Genomic DNA, 17,553 nt, shown 5'->3' with positions numbered 1-17,553 from the left:
CCTAAACATGTTACACTACTTAATTTAGCAACAATTCATGACAAAAATCGACCATAACCTGTTTATATCAAAAAGCCCCAAATTACTCAAGAACACAAACCCTAGATTCTTAAAATTTTGAAGTTTTTAGCTTCAATCCATGTTAAATAGCTTCAATCTAGGATATTCATGCATAATATAACAACAATTTAAGTCTAATTACACTAGAATTTAACAAAATCAAAATATAAAATTTATAGCTCAAGAACACAATAATTCGAATTTAAAGAGATTAGGGGTGAAATCTTTACCGTGTTCCTGAAGGGGTTGAACCTACTGAATCTAGGCATGATTACTGTGAAATTTTTGCAAGAAATTTGGTGAAAATTGGTGAAAAATTGAGAGAGTTTGGGAGGTTTTCGTATGTGTTTGTGTGTGTTATTGTGACAGAATACCAGCGACTGGAAATTTTGTATATGGCCAGATTTCTGTTTCCATGCGAGTCGCATGGAATGATGCCCAATCCCCATGCGAGTCGCATGGGGTTCAATTTCAGGTATTTTATTTTTTTTTTTTTTTTTTATAAAATCTTATACTTTTTAAAACATTAATTAAATAAAATTTTTAAAAATTTTGTTTCTTTTTAAAACGAGGTCGTTTCGGGACGATGCCCTAGTCCGTCCCTCGACAAAATTTTAAAATTTGTCATTTTTAAAGTGCGGTTTTAACAGTAAAGATTTTTGGATTTTTTTAATTTTTTTTTTTGGCATACTTTAAATCAATAAGATTAAAAATAATGATAATAAAAATTCTCGTCCCTCCATCGGGTAAAGCAATTTCGACTCAACGGTCTAGTCTTCAACTCACGACGAATTTTAAAAATCATATTCTTAACTTAATGAGATAAAGTAAATTTTTGTTTTTAAATTCACACAACTTAAATATAAAATTCAAAATTAATATTAAAAATTCACACCAAACTTAAAATTTGAAATGAATAAAATTAAAAATTTATATTTTAAAAATTAAAAATTCACACCAAACTTAATTTAAAAATTTATAAATTCATATCAAACTTATATTAATTTTTCAAATATTTACAATTTTAAATATATTGTTTTTACAAAGTTTACAATATTAATTTAAGATTTAAATATTAATTTTAAAAATATGGTAAAAATAAATTTAAAAATCTTTTTGTCTTTTTATCCCACTTTAATCAATCAAATATTATCAAAAATATGCGCGCCTCTTTTCGGTAAAGTAATTTCGGTTCCAAGACCTAATTTAACTCATGACGAATTTTTGAAATATTTTGGGTTGATTGTTTAAAGATATTTATACCTTAAGAATAAACGTTAAATTTCGCAGTGATGTAATAAATTTTTAAATGATATCAATAATTTCGGTCGCCAAACCTAATTTTATTCAATATCAATTTAATACTTTTTAGCGAACAAATTAGCGTTTATTATCAAAAGGTTAAAATAAAAATAAAAACTGTACAGACATACCTGTGAAATACATTTCTTAGTTATATGATCTATCCCATTCATAAGATAGTCGGTTTAATTGGTTTTCCATAGCTACATAGGCGTAACCTCGAGCATTCAGTGTCTTTTCTTCTAAACATATGAACGGTCCGTCTCTGCATAAAGTAACAAATTCGGTATTTGAATAGGTTTGATTATTTGAACATTTACCTCCATGTGACCATTTTCCGCATTTGTGACATCTTTCTAGGTGTCGTGCTCTTCTTTTCGCTGCGGATTTTGATTTTCCTTTACCAAATTGTAACTTATTATCTTCGCATCTGGATTCTTTTCTAACTCCGTCCATTCTTTCTCTGATTACTGATACTAATTCGCTCGGTAGTATGTCATTATTACGTTTAGTGATCAAAGCGTGTAGCATTAGACCATGGTTTAGTTCACAGGCAGTCTTCATTTTGTAAAAACCTAAAAAAAAAAAAAATTCAGAATGGGGGGAGAAGACTAGTTCTTTAGGGTCTGCTAGGGAAAGACCATTCGGGTTCCATTTTCGAGAACTACACGAAAACAGACAATCTAACTCTAACAGAAATACATATTATCCTTTAAAGACTTGATTTTCCCCACACTTAGTTAGCTGTGGTGTCGAAATTGTGATTAACTTCGTTGTCGACTTCCATCGGACCATGTATGTAATGTTTAACTCTGTGACCATTAACTTTAAATTCAATCCCATTTGAATTTATTAATTCTATCGTTCCGTATGGGAAAACTCTTTTGACTATGAATGGTCCAGACCATCTTGATTTCAATTTTCCAGGAAATAGCTTGAATCGTGAATTGAAAAGAAGAACTCTGTCTCCTTCTTTAAATTCTTTTGAACTTCTGATTCTTTTATCATGCCATTTCTTCGTTCTTTCTTTATAGATTAATGAATTTTCGTATGCTTCATGTCTTAATTCTTCTAATTCATTTAGTTGACTTAATCGTAGACGTCCGGCTTCATGTAAATCAAGATTACATGTCTTCAAAGCCCAAAATGCTTTGTGTTCAATTTCTACTGGAAGATGACATGCTTTTCCATAAACAAGTCTAAAAGGTGTGGTTCCAATTGGAGTTTTGTAGGCTGTTCTAAAAGCCCAGAGTGCATCCTCCAATTTAATGGACCATTCCTTCGGATTTGATCCTACGGTTTTCTCTAGAATACGTTTTAAAGCTCGGTTGGTATTTTCAACTTGTCCACTTGTTTGTGGATGATATGCGGTGGAGATTTTATGAGTTACTCCATATCTTTTAAGAACTTTCTCAAGTTGATTATTACAGAAATGAGTACCCCGATCACTTATTAAAGCTTTCGGTGTTCCAAACCTTGCAAAAAGACGTTTTAAAAAGTTGACTACAACTCGTGCATCGTTAGTTGGGAGAGCTTGTGCTTCCGCCCATTTAGATATATAATCAATGGCTACGAGTATATATAGATTATTATGAGATTTTGGAAATGGACCCATAAAGTCAATACCCCAAATGTCAAATACTTCACATACTTGGATGACATTTTGTGGCATTTCATCACGTTGACTTATTTTTCCGGCCCTTTGACATGCATCACAGGATTTGCAAAGAAGGTGTGCGTCTTTGTAAATTGTAGGCCAATAGAATCCAGCTTCATAAACTTTTCTTGCTGTTAGTTGAGGCCCATAATGCTCTCCTGTTGGTCCTGTGTGACAATGGTTTAAAATTTTACTAGCTTCATCTCCAAATACACATCGGCGTATTATTCCATCGGGACAACTTTTAAACAGATGTGGATCTTCCCAGAAATAGTGTTTTATATCACTGAAGAATTTCTTTCGTCTTTAGTACGATAATCCTTTTTCAAGGAATCCACAAACTAAGTAGTTTGCATAGTCTGCAAACCATGGGATTTCTTTATAATCTATCTTCAATAGATATTCATCAGGAAAGTTGTCTTGTATGGCCGATTCATTTAGAACTTCTAATTCGGGATTTTCAAGACGAGAAAGATGATCAGCGGCGAGATTTTCTGCTCCTCTTTTATCCCGGATTTCAATATCAAACTCTTGTAAGAGTAAGATCCAACGGATTAATCTTGGTTTAGCATCTTGTTTTGAAAATAGGTATCTAAGAGCAGAATGGTCGGTATAGACCACCGTTTTTGCTAGAACGAGATATGAACGAAATTTGTCAAAAGCAAAGACAATAGCAAGGAGTTCTTTTTCAGTAGTTGTATAGTTCGTTTGTGCTCCTTGTAACGTCTTACTAGCATAATATATAGGTTGAAATCGTTTTTCAATCCTTTGTCCTAAAACGGCTCCCATTGCAAAATCACTTGCATCGCACAATAGTTCAAATGGTAGATTCCAATTTGGTGTTATCATGATCGGTGCATTAGTGAGTTTCTCTTTAAGAATATTAAAAGATTTGATACACTCATCTGAAAAGATGAATGGCGCATCCTTTTCTAGGAGTTTATTCATAGGAGTGGCAATTTTAGAAAAATCTTTTATGAAACGTCGGTAAAAACCGGCATGCCCTAGAAAACTCCTAACTCCTCTAACATTTGTGGGATGTGGAAGTTTAGCAATTACATCTACTTTAGCTCTATCCACTTCAATTCCTTCTTTTGAAATTTTATGTCCAAGAACGATGCCTTCTTTAACCATGAAATGGCATTTCTCCCAATTAAGTACTAGATTTGATTGTTCGCATCTAATTAGCATTCGTTCCAGATTAACTAGACATGATTTAAATGTATCACCGAAGACTGAAAAGTCATCCATGAATACTTCCATGCATTCTTCTATCATGTCGTGAAAAATCGCCATCATACACCTTTGAAAGGTTGCAGGGGCGTTACAAAGTCCAAATGGCATGCGTTTGTAAGCAAAAGTACCATAAGGGCACGTGAATGTGGTTTTCTCTTGGTCCTCGGGTGCTATTGGAATTTGAAAATATCCGGAAAATCCATCTAGAAAACAATAGTAGCTATTTCCGGCTAATCTTTCCAACATTTGATCTATGAAAGGTAAGGGAAAGTGATCTTTTCTGGTGGCGTCATTTAATTTTCTATAATCAATACATACACGCCATCCTGTTACAGTCCTAGTAGGAATAAGCTCATTTTTCTCATTTGTAATGACAGTCATGCCACCCTTCTTAGGTACGCATTGAACTGGGCTTACCCATGGACTATCAGAAATTGGATATATCAAACCTGCATCTAGCAGTTTAATAATCTCTTTCTTAACTACATCTTGCATATTAGGATTTAGTCTTCGTTGGCGTTGCACATACGTTTTATGACCTTCTTCCATAAGGATTTTATGTGTGCAATACGAAGGACTTATTCCTTTAATATCATGAATCTTCCATGCAATGGCTGGTTTATGAGCTTTCAACACAGAAATGAGTTGTGATTTCTCATTTTCAGTAAGAGAAGACGATATTATTATAGGTAATTCAGATTCACCATGTAAATAAGCGTATTCCAAATGGTTTGGAAGTGGCTTTAACTCTAATTTCGGAGGTTCTTCTATCGATGATTTATATCGATATCTGTCTTCTTCTTTTAGCATTTGAATTTCTTCTGTTGTTGGTTCATATCCATTAGCTATAAGTGTAGCTAACATTTCAGCTTCATCAATTGGTTCATTACCTTCTCCTAAAGAACATTCTCCTGTTCCTTGTAATTCTGGAAATTCTTCTAATAATTCTGCATGTGCATCTATAGTTTGAATATAATAACATGTATCATCTGCAGATTGTGGTTGTTGCATTGCTCTATCAACTGAAAAGGTAACACTCTCATCCTCTATACTTAGGGTCAGTTTCTTACCAAACACGTCTATCATTGCTTTAGCTGTGTTTAAGAATGGTCTTCCTAATATGAGAGGAACTTGAGAATCTTCTTCCATGTCCAAAACAACAAAATCTACTGGAAATACTAAAGTACCAACTTTAACTAGCATGTTCTCCATTATCCCTCTAGGATATTTTATTGATCTATCGGCTAGTTGTATGCTTATTCTTGTTGGTTTCAATTCTCCAAGGTCTAGTTTAGTGTATAGTGAATACGGCATTAGATTTATACTAGCACCTAAGTCTGCCAATGCTTCTATTGAACTAAGACTACCCAGAAAACATGGAATTGTGAAACTTCCTGGATCAGATAGTTTTTCTGGTATCTTATTTAACAGCACTGCTGAACAATTAGCATTCATAGTAACAGCCGAGAGTTCTTCCATTTTCTTTCTATTTGAGATTAGATCTTTCAAGAATTTAGCATATCTAGGCATTCCTGAAATTACATCAATGAAAGGAAGATTTACATTTATCTGTTTAAACATATCCAAGAATTTAGATTGCTCGGCTTCAAGTTTCTCTTTCTTCATTTTACTCGGGTAAGGAAGTGGTGGTTGGTATGGTTTAACATAAGGTTTAGCCTTAACTGTGTTATCTTCATTAACCTTTTCAACTACCGGTTCTTTTTCCTTTTCTTGTTCAGGTTGTGGTTCTTGTGGAGTAGGAATGGTTTCATCAGAAGTTACAGGTATTTCCGGTGGTTTAAGTGTTGTACCACTTCTTGTGGTAATAGCTTTAGCTGTTTCATTCCGGGGGTTAGCATTTGTATCACTAGGTAGACTTCCCGGTTTTCTTTCACCTATTAACCTTGCTAGGTTACTTACTTCTTGTTCCAGATTTTGAATAGAAGCTTGTTGATTTCTAAATGCTTGAGCATTTTGTTCATTAGTTTGTTTCTGAGACGTGAAAAACTGCGTTTGAGTTTCAACTAGCTTCGTCATCATATCTTCTAAATTCGGCTTTTTATCATCGGTTTGTTGTGGTGGTTTGTTTTGAAAATTAGGTCTTTGCTGATTGTAAGTATTATTGGATACTTGTTGATTGCTAGGACCTTGTTGGTTGTTGTATGGAATATTTCGGTTATAATTCTGGTTTTGATTGTAAATCGGTCTTGGCGGTTGATAATTATTCTGATAATTATTTCCAGGCCTTTGGTTTATGTATGAAATATTCTCTCTTTGTTCCATTGTTAATTCAATACTGAGACAATCTTTTGTCAAATGTGGTCCTCCACACTGCTCACAACTAATTCGTATTGAGTGAATATCCTTAGTCATCTTTTCCATTCGTCTCTCCACAGCATCTATCTTTGCGGAAATGGAATCTAAGTCATGGCTAGAATCGGCTCTAGCTGCTTTAGATGATCTAATGATGTCTTTTTCTTGGTGCCACTCATGTGAGTGGGAAGCAGTGTTATCAATAATTTTGTAAGCATCAGTTTCGGTTTTCTTCATAATAGAACCACCAGCTGCTATATCTATGTCTTTTCTTGTAGTGATGTCGCATCCTTGGTAGAATATTTGTACTATTTGGCAGGTGTCTAAACCATGTTGCGGACATCCTCTTAACAACTTTCCATATCTAGTCCACGCCTCATATAGAGTTTCATTTGGTTTCTGTGTAAACGTAACAATTTCTGCTTGAAGTCTTACGGCTTTAGATGCAGGAAAGAATTGTTTAAGAAATTTGTCAACTAAAACATCCCATGTATCAATCGCCCCTTCAGGTAACGATTCCAACCAATCTTTGGCTTCTCCCTTTAAAGTCCAAGGAAATAACATGAGATATATTTGTTCATCCTCAACTTCTCGGATTTTAAATAGTGTGCAGATCCTATTAAAGGTACGTAGATGTTCATTTGGATCTTCCTTCGGCGCACCACTAAATTGGCATTGATTAGTCACCATGTGTAGAATTTGTCCTTTGATTTCATAATCTGGCGCATTAATATCTGGATGAGTAATTGCGTGACCTTGGCCAGTGCGTTTAGCTCTCATTCGGTCTTCCATACTTAAAGGTTCCAGATTCTCCATAATTGAATTTGTTGAATCGGTATCACTAGATGATTCTGATTTAATGGTTCGTTCCTCAACAATCTCTGTTTGAATGATTGGTGGATCCGGAGGAAAGTTTAGTGGTTCAGGATCTACGAACCATTCCTGAATATTCTCCGGATTCTCAATTGTGAGGTCGGGTTCAAAAAATGGATTATTGGAAATTTGAACTGAAGTTCTTGGTCGACTGGATGACGATTCTAAAGAAAAATCAACGGCGGTTATATTTGCTAAATGTCTTGATCTAGTTACAGGTGGTGAACGTACAAAAGGTGGTGAACGTCTTGCTCGGTGCATTCACTGAATATCCTATTAGTTTTAAAAAGGAAAGAAAAATTATAATAAGTTATCCAATCAATAGACTTTTCTGATTTTGCCCACGTTTCGAATAGCCAAAAGATGCAGCAGAGGGGCAGGATTCGTTTGGTCTCAATATAATTGAGGACTGTTTGGCTCCAATAACCCGGTCCACGTACAAATCCAACTATTACTACGAACCAGAAAATTTTGATGTCTATTAATTTAACCACTTAAAATAAATTTTCGTAATTTTAAGAAATTTAGATAAGAAGTAGAATAAAAATCTATGTCCTAAAACTAGAATAGCGAGAAATAAGAAAGAAAAAGAGCTCGTCGAAAAAGGTCGAAAAAGAAAAATGGTTGAAAAATAAAAGGTGACGGAAAAATAAAAGAAACTTATAAAACTTAAAAATACTTGACTAACCTAACCTTATTACTACAACTAACTTAAAATTATAATCGCAAATTGAAATTACTAATTGGAATGATAATTGATACATAGTAAAAGGTCGTCTAAAAATATTAAGGCTTACAGGAAAAACTAAATCCCAAATGGAAATAACTTAAAAAGAAACTAAAACTTAAAAAGGCGTCGCAAAATTCTAAAGCACCTAAATCTTAGTCTAAAGAAAAAGCACTTAAGGAATTCTACGGCAAAGCCTAAAAATCTAGGAGTAAAAATAACTATAGCAAAAACTGAGTTTAAAATTAAATATGAGCTAAAAAATACAAATATTACGTTACAACGATTAAAAAGGGACAAAATATAAAAATATACAAAAAGTTGTAAAAAGTACAATTTTTATAAAAATATTATTTTTATATTTTATAATAAAAGTATTAAGTTTATAATAAATAAAACTAGTTTAAAAGTAATATAAATAAAATAAACTAAAAACTTAATTATAATAATAATAATAAGATTAGGGTTTAATTAATAATAATAAATTAATACGCGTAATAAATGCGTTTTTAGGGTAAGTTTGTGGCCTTGTCAGACCCCTCATGCGACTCGCCTGGATTCAGGGGAAAAGGTCATGCGAGTCGCATGACCTGCTGAGCCGGTTCAAATGGGGGTTCAAACAACAGGTTCAGTTCGTAATATTTTAAATATTTATTAATTGTATTAATATTTTCTGTTTTAAATTTAAAATAAAATATATATATAATTTAAATAAAAAATTAATTTTAAAAAAAAAAACTAAAAAATAATACTTTATAATTTTATAAATAATAAAAAAAACTTAAAAATAGATTTTAATATATTTTTTTTTTTTTTGGGATTTAATAGATTTTAAATTTTTATATATTTTTTAATTAAAAATATATATTTATTATAAAAACTAATTAAGACTTAATAAATTTTTTTATATTGACGTTTCGCTTCGGCGTTTCCCCGGCAGCGGCGCCAAAAATACTTGATGTCAAAGCAGAGGGGTATAAAATACTATTAATTTTTACAAGGAAAAACTATTAAATACGATACAATTTTACACAAGATATTTATTTATTTATAGAATGGATATACTTAAACCTTGCTACAACACTTATAGGCAGTGTACCTAATCGTAAAGTAGTGTAGTTTTTAGTAAGTCCGGTTCGTTCCACAGGGAAATCTTTAAACAAAGCTCAACGCTATATTAGTTTACTTTTATAAAAATACAAATATATATATAAGTAATATTATTATTATAAAAAGGGGGTTTTTACCGTTTAATGACCGGTTTGTCGATTTTAAAACTTTAGTCGCAGTTAAAACCTAATGTAAAATATTAAATAAATAAAAGACTTAAATTAAAGCGTAAAGTAAATAACAATAATGAAATTGCGAATAATAAAAGTGCGATAAAATAAACTTGCGATAATTAAAGAGTACGATAATTAAAAGTGCGATAAAATAAATTAACAATAAAAATGCGATAATTAGAAGTGCAATTAAATATAAAATAAAGGAAATTAAATATGAAATAAAAGAATTATGCTTATTTAAACTTCCGTAATCATGATGTTCGACGTGTTGATTTTAGTTTTATGCCCATGGGTTAATTGTCCTTTGTCCTGGATTATTTAATCTGTCCGTCTGGTTTTTGTCCATAACAGTCCATCAGTCATAAATATAAAATGCGAGTGTCCTCGTCAAATTATTATTATACCCGAAGTTAAATATTCCAACTAATTGGGGATTCGAATTGTAACAAGGTTTTAATACTTTGTTTAATGAATACACCAGGTTATCGACTGCGTGTAAACCAAGGTTTTACTACTTTGTTAACAATTACACCAATTACCCTTGAATGTAATTTCACCCCTGTTTTAATTATTCTAGTGGCTATTAATCCATTCCCGTGTCCGGTTAAATGAACGATTATTCGTACATATAAATACCCCGCCCATCGTGTCCGATTGAGTGTATATGGTAATTTATAGGGACGCCCAATTGTAAATCTTTATATTAACATTAACAAACTTTCATTTAGTTAAACAAATATAAAGCCCATTAATAGCCCATAGTCTAATTTCCACAAGTGTCGTTCTTTTGTCCAAACCCCAATTATGGTACAAAGCCCAATTACCCAATTTTAGTAATTAGCCCAACATCATGATTACTTCGTTTTAAATAAGCATAATAATAACTTAGCTACGAGACATTAATATAAAAAGGTTGAACATAACTTACAATGATTAAAAATAGCGTAGCGTTACACGGACAGAATTTTGACTTACACCCTTACAACATTTGCTAACATACCCTTATTATTATAATTATAATTGAAATTAAAATATAAATTATAAATATAAATATAAATATATAAGATATATTGAGAGAAAGAGATATATTTTTTGTGTGTTTAAAACTCGGCAGAAAACTGGCTTTATATAGGACCTGACCAGCATTTTCACTCCATGCGACTCGCATGGATTTTGTGCCTCTGGCCATGCGAGTCGCATGGCCACCCTGGATCCAGCCAAATTGCTTTGTTTTCTTCTTGCCGACGTAATATAATAATAATATATAATATATAATTATATATAATTATATATATATTATATTATATTCTTGTGCATAGTAGACTAGATATTTTTGGTCCGTTGCGTCGGGCGTTTCTTCTTGGCTCAGGTCCCGGTTCCGGATTTTCGGACGTCCTCGCGTACTATTTTATATCGTGTACTTTGCGTCTTGTAACTTGTACTCTTGTTATTTTGAGACGTTCCTCATCAATAATTTGAACCTTTTTGATTGAATCTTGTACTTTTTAGCTTTTTGGACCTTTCCGTCTTCAATTTGTCGAATCTGCCTTTTATCTTCACTTTTTAATATTTAAACGAATAGTGCTTGTAAATCGAACAATATCAACTAAAATTTTGTCTTTCTTGGGGAATAATGCTGTAAAATATGTGTTCATTTTTAGCCTTATCAGATACGCTAAGATATGAATTAGCAGATATGCTAAGATATGAAATTTGTCTATACATTATTCATGCAATCAATGCAGTAAGATGTGTCTAGACTAAGAATGATAAACAGGCAATTTCCGACAGTAAATGATAAGCAAAACTTTTTGACATGTAGACCAGGTTCAAGTCCAGAATTATTAATGTAACCTAACAACTACTAGGTCGAAGTCCAGACTCATTAATACATCCTAACAACTACTAGTTAGACACACTAATGCAAGACCTGGTTCGCTACGACCACTGCTCTGATACCAACTGAAAGGACCCGTTCATATTGATAATAAACGATTCACAATAGTTGATTACATCGCGAGGTATTTGACCTCTATATGATACATTTTACAAATATTGCATTCGTTTTTAAAGACAAACTTTCATTTTATCGAAAGTTGACACGCATGCATACCATTTCATAATATCCAACCTATAAATGACCTAATCTGTCATTTACTTAATAATAATCTCTATTGAACTCAACGACTTGAATGCAACGTCTTTTGAAATATGCCATGAATGACTCCAAGTAATATCTTTAAAATGAGCAAATGCATAGCGGAAGATTTCTTTCATACCTGAGAATAAACAAGCTTAAAAGTGTCAACCAAAAGGTTGGTGAGTTAATTAGTTTATCATAAACAATCATTTCCATCATTTTTAATAGACCACAAGATTTTCATTTCCATTTCTCATAAATATCATGCTCTGCATAAAAATCATTCCTATGGATTGAACACCTGGTAACCGACATTAACAAGATGCATATAGAATATCCCCATCATTCCGGGACTCCCTTCGAACATGATAATTTCAAAGTACTAAAGCATCCGCAACAACGGATGTGGCTTGTTGGGCCCAATAGATCTATCTTTAGGATTCACGTCAATTAGTGGACTGGTTCACTAATTCTTAGGCTACCAAGCTAAAAGGGGCATATTCGGCTTCGATCATTCAACCATATAATGTAGTTTCGATTACTTGTGTCTATTTCGTCAAACATTTATAAAAGCGCATGTATTCTCAGTCCCAAAAATATATATTGCAAAAGCATTTAAAAAAGGAGTAATGAAACTCACAATACTGTATTTTATAGTAAAAATACATATGACGATATTGAACAATGCAGGGTTGGCCTCGGATTCACGAACCTATATCATTTATATATATATTAACACACATAATTTTAATCGAACAAATTTATATATATATATATATATATTTGTTAGTTATATCGTTATCATATTAATACTTTATATGTTTCATGTACTCATTTTATATATTTTAAATAAATAAAAATATTAATTTTGTTATGTTATGTTTTATATATATATATATATATATATATATCATTTGTTTGTTAATATATTAATAATAATACTAAAATAATGTTATTAATGATAAAAATAATAATAATGATAATACTAATACTAATACTAATACTAATACTAATACTAATACTAATAATAATGATAATAATATTAATAATTCTATTAAGGATAATAATAATGATAGTTTTAATAATAAAGATAATCTTATTATAAATGATAAGTTTAATACAAATTTTAGTTTTTATACTTTATATAATAAAAATGATAATAATAATAATAATAATAATAGTAGTAGTAATAATGATAACTATAATATCTATAATAATAATACTCTTATTAATAATGATAGTAATAATGATAGTGATAATGATATTAATAACAATAATAATTATAATAATCATAAAAATGATAATAATAATAATAATAATAATAATAATAATAATAATAATAATAATAATAATAATAACAATAATAACAATCCTAAAAGTAATAATAATACTAATAATAATAAATGAGTACAACCTTTGAAGAAAGGAGCTTTAAAAATAAAATGTCACTGCCCGGACTCGAACCTGCGACCTCTCGTTAAACACAAACACACCCAACCACTTAACTGCTAGTTCAATTTTGATTTATTCCTTGCGTTTAATTATTTTAACTTGTACCCTATCGTCATCATCATCAATATTAAATTGCCATTATCATAACATCATTCGCTATCTTTTCATCACATCCTCATCATCGACATCACGTCTTCCACCATCATTATCATAATCATTCATCTTGCATACGTAAAATAGAAACCAAAAGCAGCAACAACCGATTAGTTGTAATTGAACAGGAGGTTAGTGGAGTTTTAACATGGCCCAACAGCATGAATAAAAAGCTCGGCCCAAGAGTTAAATTAACCTCGGCCCAACAATTTAATTATTCTCGGCCCAACAATTAAAAATCCAAAGTCTAGCAGCCCAATGGCAGAAAAATACCTGATACTCATCATCATCATGTTATTGTGACCCATCATCATACCTTATCGTCATCATACTCAACATCTTATTATTAACATGATTATCGTGTATCATCATAGTGCCATTATCATTGTATTCGTTTATCATCATCATTTAACGAATCATCACAGGATCATTTCATAATAATCATCTTCGTCATCTTTATGTCATCATATCTTCATCGTAACATCACCATTTCGATGATTACAGTCACGTCTATCACTCTTGTAACAGAAACGCAGCAGCTAGGTTGATGATTTTTATGTGTGTGTTTTAATGGTGGCGTTTGGTAAAAATAAACAAGTATAGCAGCGGTGAACAACTGCAATTGCAGGTTGAGTTGTTGTGGTAATTTCGACAGGGAACATAAAACGTTGCAGCGTAACTCGAGTGTCTTGGGTTGTCGATGATGTGGTCCTTGGTGGTGTTATGCTAGCCGATTGTGATCTAAATGAAACAGCAAATAAAAATCGAATGATGAAGTGGGTTTGAAATGTAACAAGAAGAGGTGTAGATGATGGTGGTGATTTGATGGTGCTCAAAAGGGTTCGTTAATCGTTTAACATGGAGAAGGTGGTGGTGGTTTGGTGTGGTGATCGGTTCGTACAAGAATAGAAGTAGAAAAACGAAACAGGAAACATATAACATGCATTATCAATGGTGATGGTTAGTGGTTGTGAGGAGAAGAAGTAGAGGAACACAAGATGATGTAGTTGTATTCGGATAGTAGATGCAGAAAAAGGTATACGTGATGGTTTAATTATTGGAACCAAAACAGCAACAAAATTGAGTAGGTGGTGATTTGTGTGATTCACGAAGAGAGAGAGAGAGAGAGATATGTATATAGAGAGAGAAGAGAGAGATGAGGTGGTGACTGTGAGGTGGTGATAGCCGGTGGTTGGTTTGATGGTGTTCTCGACATATGGGTTTGTGGTGATTAAATGGGTTGTCGACGAGTATCAATTGTAGAAGTAGTCGAGTAGCAAAAACCATTTATAGTTAGGTGATGCTTGAAGGTGGATCATGGTTGAAGAGGAAGAAACAAGGAATGGTTTTCATCTTTCTGTAAGTGTAAGTGTGTATATGTAGTATGGATATATATATATATATATATATATATATATATATATATATATATATATATATATATACACTAATATATATATATATATATATATATATATATATATACACTAATATATATATAATACAATATACAAATATAATAATTATAATATCATAATTAATAATCAATTATGTGAAAGGAACTTTAAGAAAGAAACAGTAATATGATTGATATTTCAAAATTCACGGATGAAAGAAATGAATCAATTAGGTGTTGATCACTTTCATGTACATCATTTATATATAATTATAATTAATAATAATAATAATAATAATCTGCTATAAAATTTCAATCAAAAAAATGTGTGGAAAGGATTAGCTGCCTCTCTTTTACGGATTGGATTTCGTACTCCTTGGTTAAACAGTGGCGGATAAAAGTTCTCAGAAAAATCTCGAATTTTTACAGTAGTTTAATAAGCCTAAAAATTATATAACTCATTTTTGAATCACCGTTTATTTTTAAAAACCATATAAGTTCGGATTTAGACTTGCTTAATATCAATCGGAACATTAAATGAGTATTACAATCATTTAATATTTATTTTTAATATATTCTATATTATATATATATATATATATATATATATATATATATATATATATATATATATATATATATATATATATATATATATATATATATATATAAGGATTCATTTTAAATAATAATTTTATTATATCGTTTGTTATTTTACATATTTATTTCTAATATTCAAATCATATATTACTTCCAATTATCTTTCAAATTAGTATATATATATATATATATATATATATATATATATATATATATATATATATCTATTTATCAATAGTTGTTCGTGAATCGTCGGAACTGGTCGAAGTCAAATGAATGTACGAAAATAGTTCAAAAAAAAAAAAATTTGAGACGCAACATAACGGACTTTACTTATCATGTCAGAATTATGAAAACGTATCGTGAGTTTGGTTCAAAATTATTCGAAATTTTTCGGGTCGTCACATATTTAAAAACTGATTTATGTATATTAAATAAAGATATATACATATATATAATTTCAAGTTATTTAGTAAACGATAGTAACATTCGTTTATTGATTCGATTGATATTTAGATAAGTTAACTAAAACATTTAAGATGAACAAGTAAAACACTAATTTGATACAGTATTTTCGAATTGCTACAGTACCCGAAAAGCTACAGTGTTTTCGAAAACCACTATTTGCTACAGTAAAAATCATTTTGCTACAGTAAAACACTATTTCAAAATGAAAATGTATGTATATTTTTCAAATGTGATAAAATATAATATTAACTTGGTCATAAAACGTTTTGATTTAAAACAATATTATTAAATATACTTTGATAAATAACGAGAAAATGATTTAAAGAAGCAAATGACCAAAAAACTCGAAAGTTCAAGATACACTTTGAGTAATATAGTTTATTGATAATTTAAGACTATATTTTGACAAAGGTACGAATCACGAAGCGTAAAGTACAGGTTTTCTAAGCGTACGAAAGGACGTTCGAAAAACCGGAACCGGGACATAAGTCGAACGTAAACGTACAAGACATCGGAACTAAAATTACAAATTATCTAGGCACGAGAATATAATATAATATATAATTAATTAATATAAATTATATATATTATATATTTATTTAATTATGTCGACAAGCAAAACAACAAAATTATGTGAGCTGTAAAACTATCCCATGCGATCGCATGGGATATGGCCTAGAAAGCCATGCGATCACATCCCACCCTTGGATTGGCCAAGTCTATAAAACGCTATCGAATTCAGTTTAATTCTCACACACATATCAAATATCTATATATATTACTCCGTATTATATTTATTATATTATTATTATTATTATTTATATTATTATTATTATTATTTATATTATTATTATTATTAAGATTAATATTATTATTAATCTTATAGTTAGGAGTATTATTATTAGTATTATTATACATAAAATATTACGAGGTTATGCCCAAACGATTTCAAAACAAGCTTTTCGAGCGGGATAAAGCTAAAGAAACTATGAGTTATAGCTATGGAGGTTATGGGTAATGTTCGTGGGTATTGTTCACAAATCAAACCTAGTGTTTATCATCTCCGTTGCGTCTACGTACTTTCCTATAATATTGAATCACAATATTGATACGTAAGCATTTATATCTTATCTTTTTATATATTAATAGTGTTTCCATGTCTAGTGCTCGAGTATATATGTTTATGCACGATGGTATGCTTTAATTTTGTCGTTAGATAGTTTATGATGAATCACGAATTTGATACATATGTTATTGATATAAGATATATGATATGCATGTCGTTGGAAAGCTGTCGAAAAATTAATAACTTTTCATTTAGAAATCATGTGTTTTCGAGGAACGAATTAAAAGTAATGGTCAACTGAATTATGATTAACATTAATTGAAATTGCTTTTGAATCTGCAATTGATATTTAAACAACTTATTTATAAGATTGATAAATTGAATTTTCAAATATTACTAATCGAGTAAATGAATTTCTATATAAGGCATGTCTCGTCTTGTTGAGCAATTGTCAAAGTTGACTGTCTTATCATGTTTTAAAGCTTTATAAACACTATAATCCGATTTTACAAGTATTGGAAATTTATGTTAAATAATAAAATATTTTCGATTTCCATGATAATTCAAATATAATATAGCTCCTGAAATAAATAATATTTTGAGTTTGATAAACTATAAATTCATTCAATTATCAAGACTTGTACTATGTTAATAAACATGTATAGATTTAAAGATCATATTGGGTCAGGTTGACTTCTGAGATGACTTTTGTTAACTTTTGCATGTCAGTCTCGAGCATTAGGATTGTGATACACTATGATCCGACCTAGATTCTTAGACATGTATTGACCAACATATGTTCTCTAGGTTGAGATCTACGGTTA

The sequence above is a fragment of the Rutidosis leptorrhynchoides genome, chromosome 7 (assembly GCF_046630445.1).
Source record: "Rutidosis leptorrhynchoides isolate AG116_Rl617_1_P2 chromosome 7, CSIRO_AGI_Rlap_v1, whole genome shotgun sequence".
Taxonomy (NCBI): domain Eukaryota; kingdom Viridiplantae; phylum Streptophyta; class Magnoliopsida; order Asterales; family Asteraceae; genus Rutidosis; species Rutidosis leptorrhynchoides.
This window is presented reverse-complemented; position numbering follows the sequence as displayed.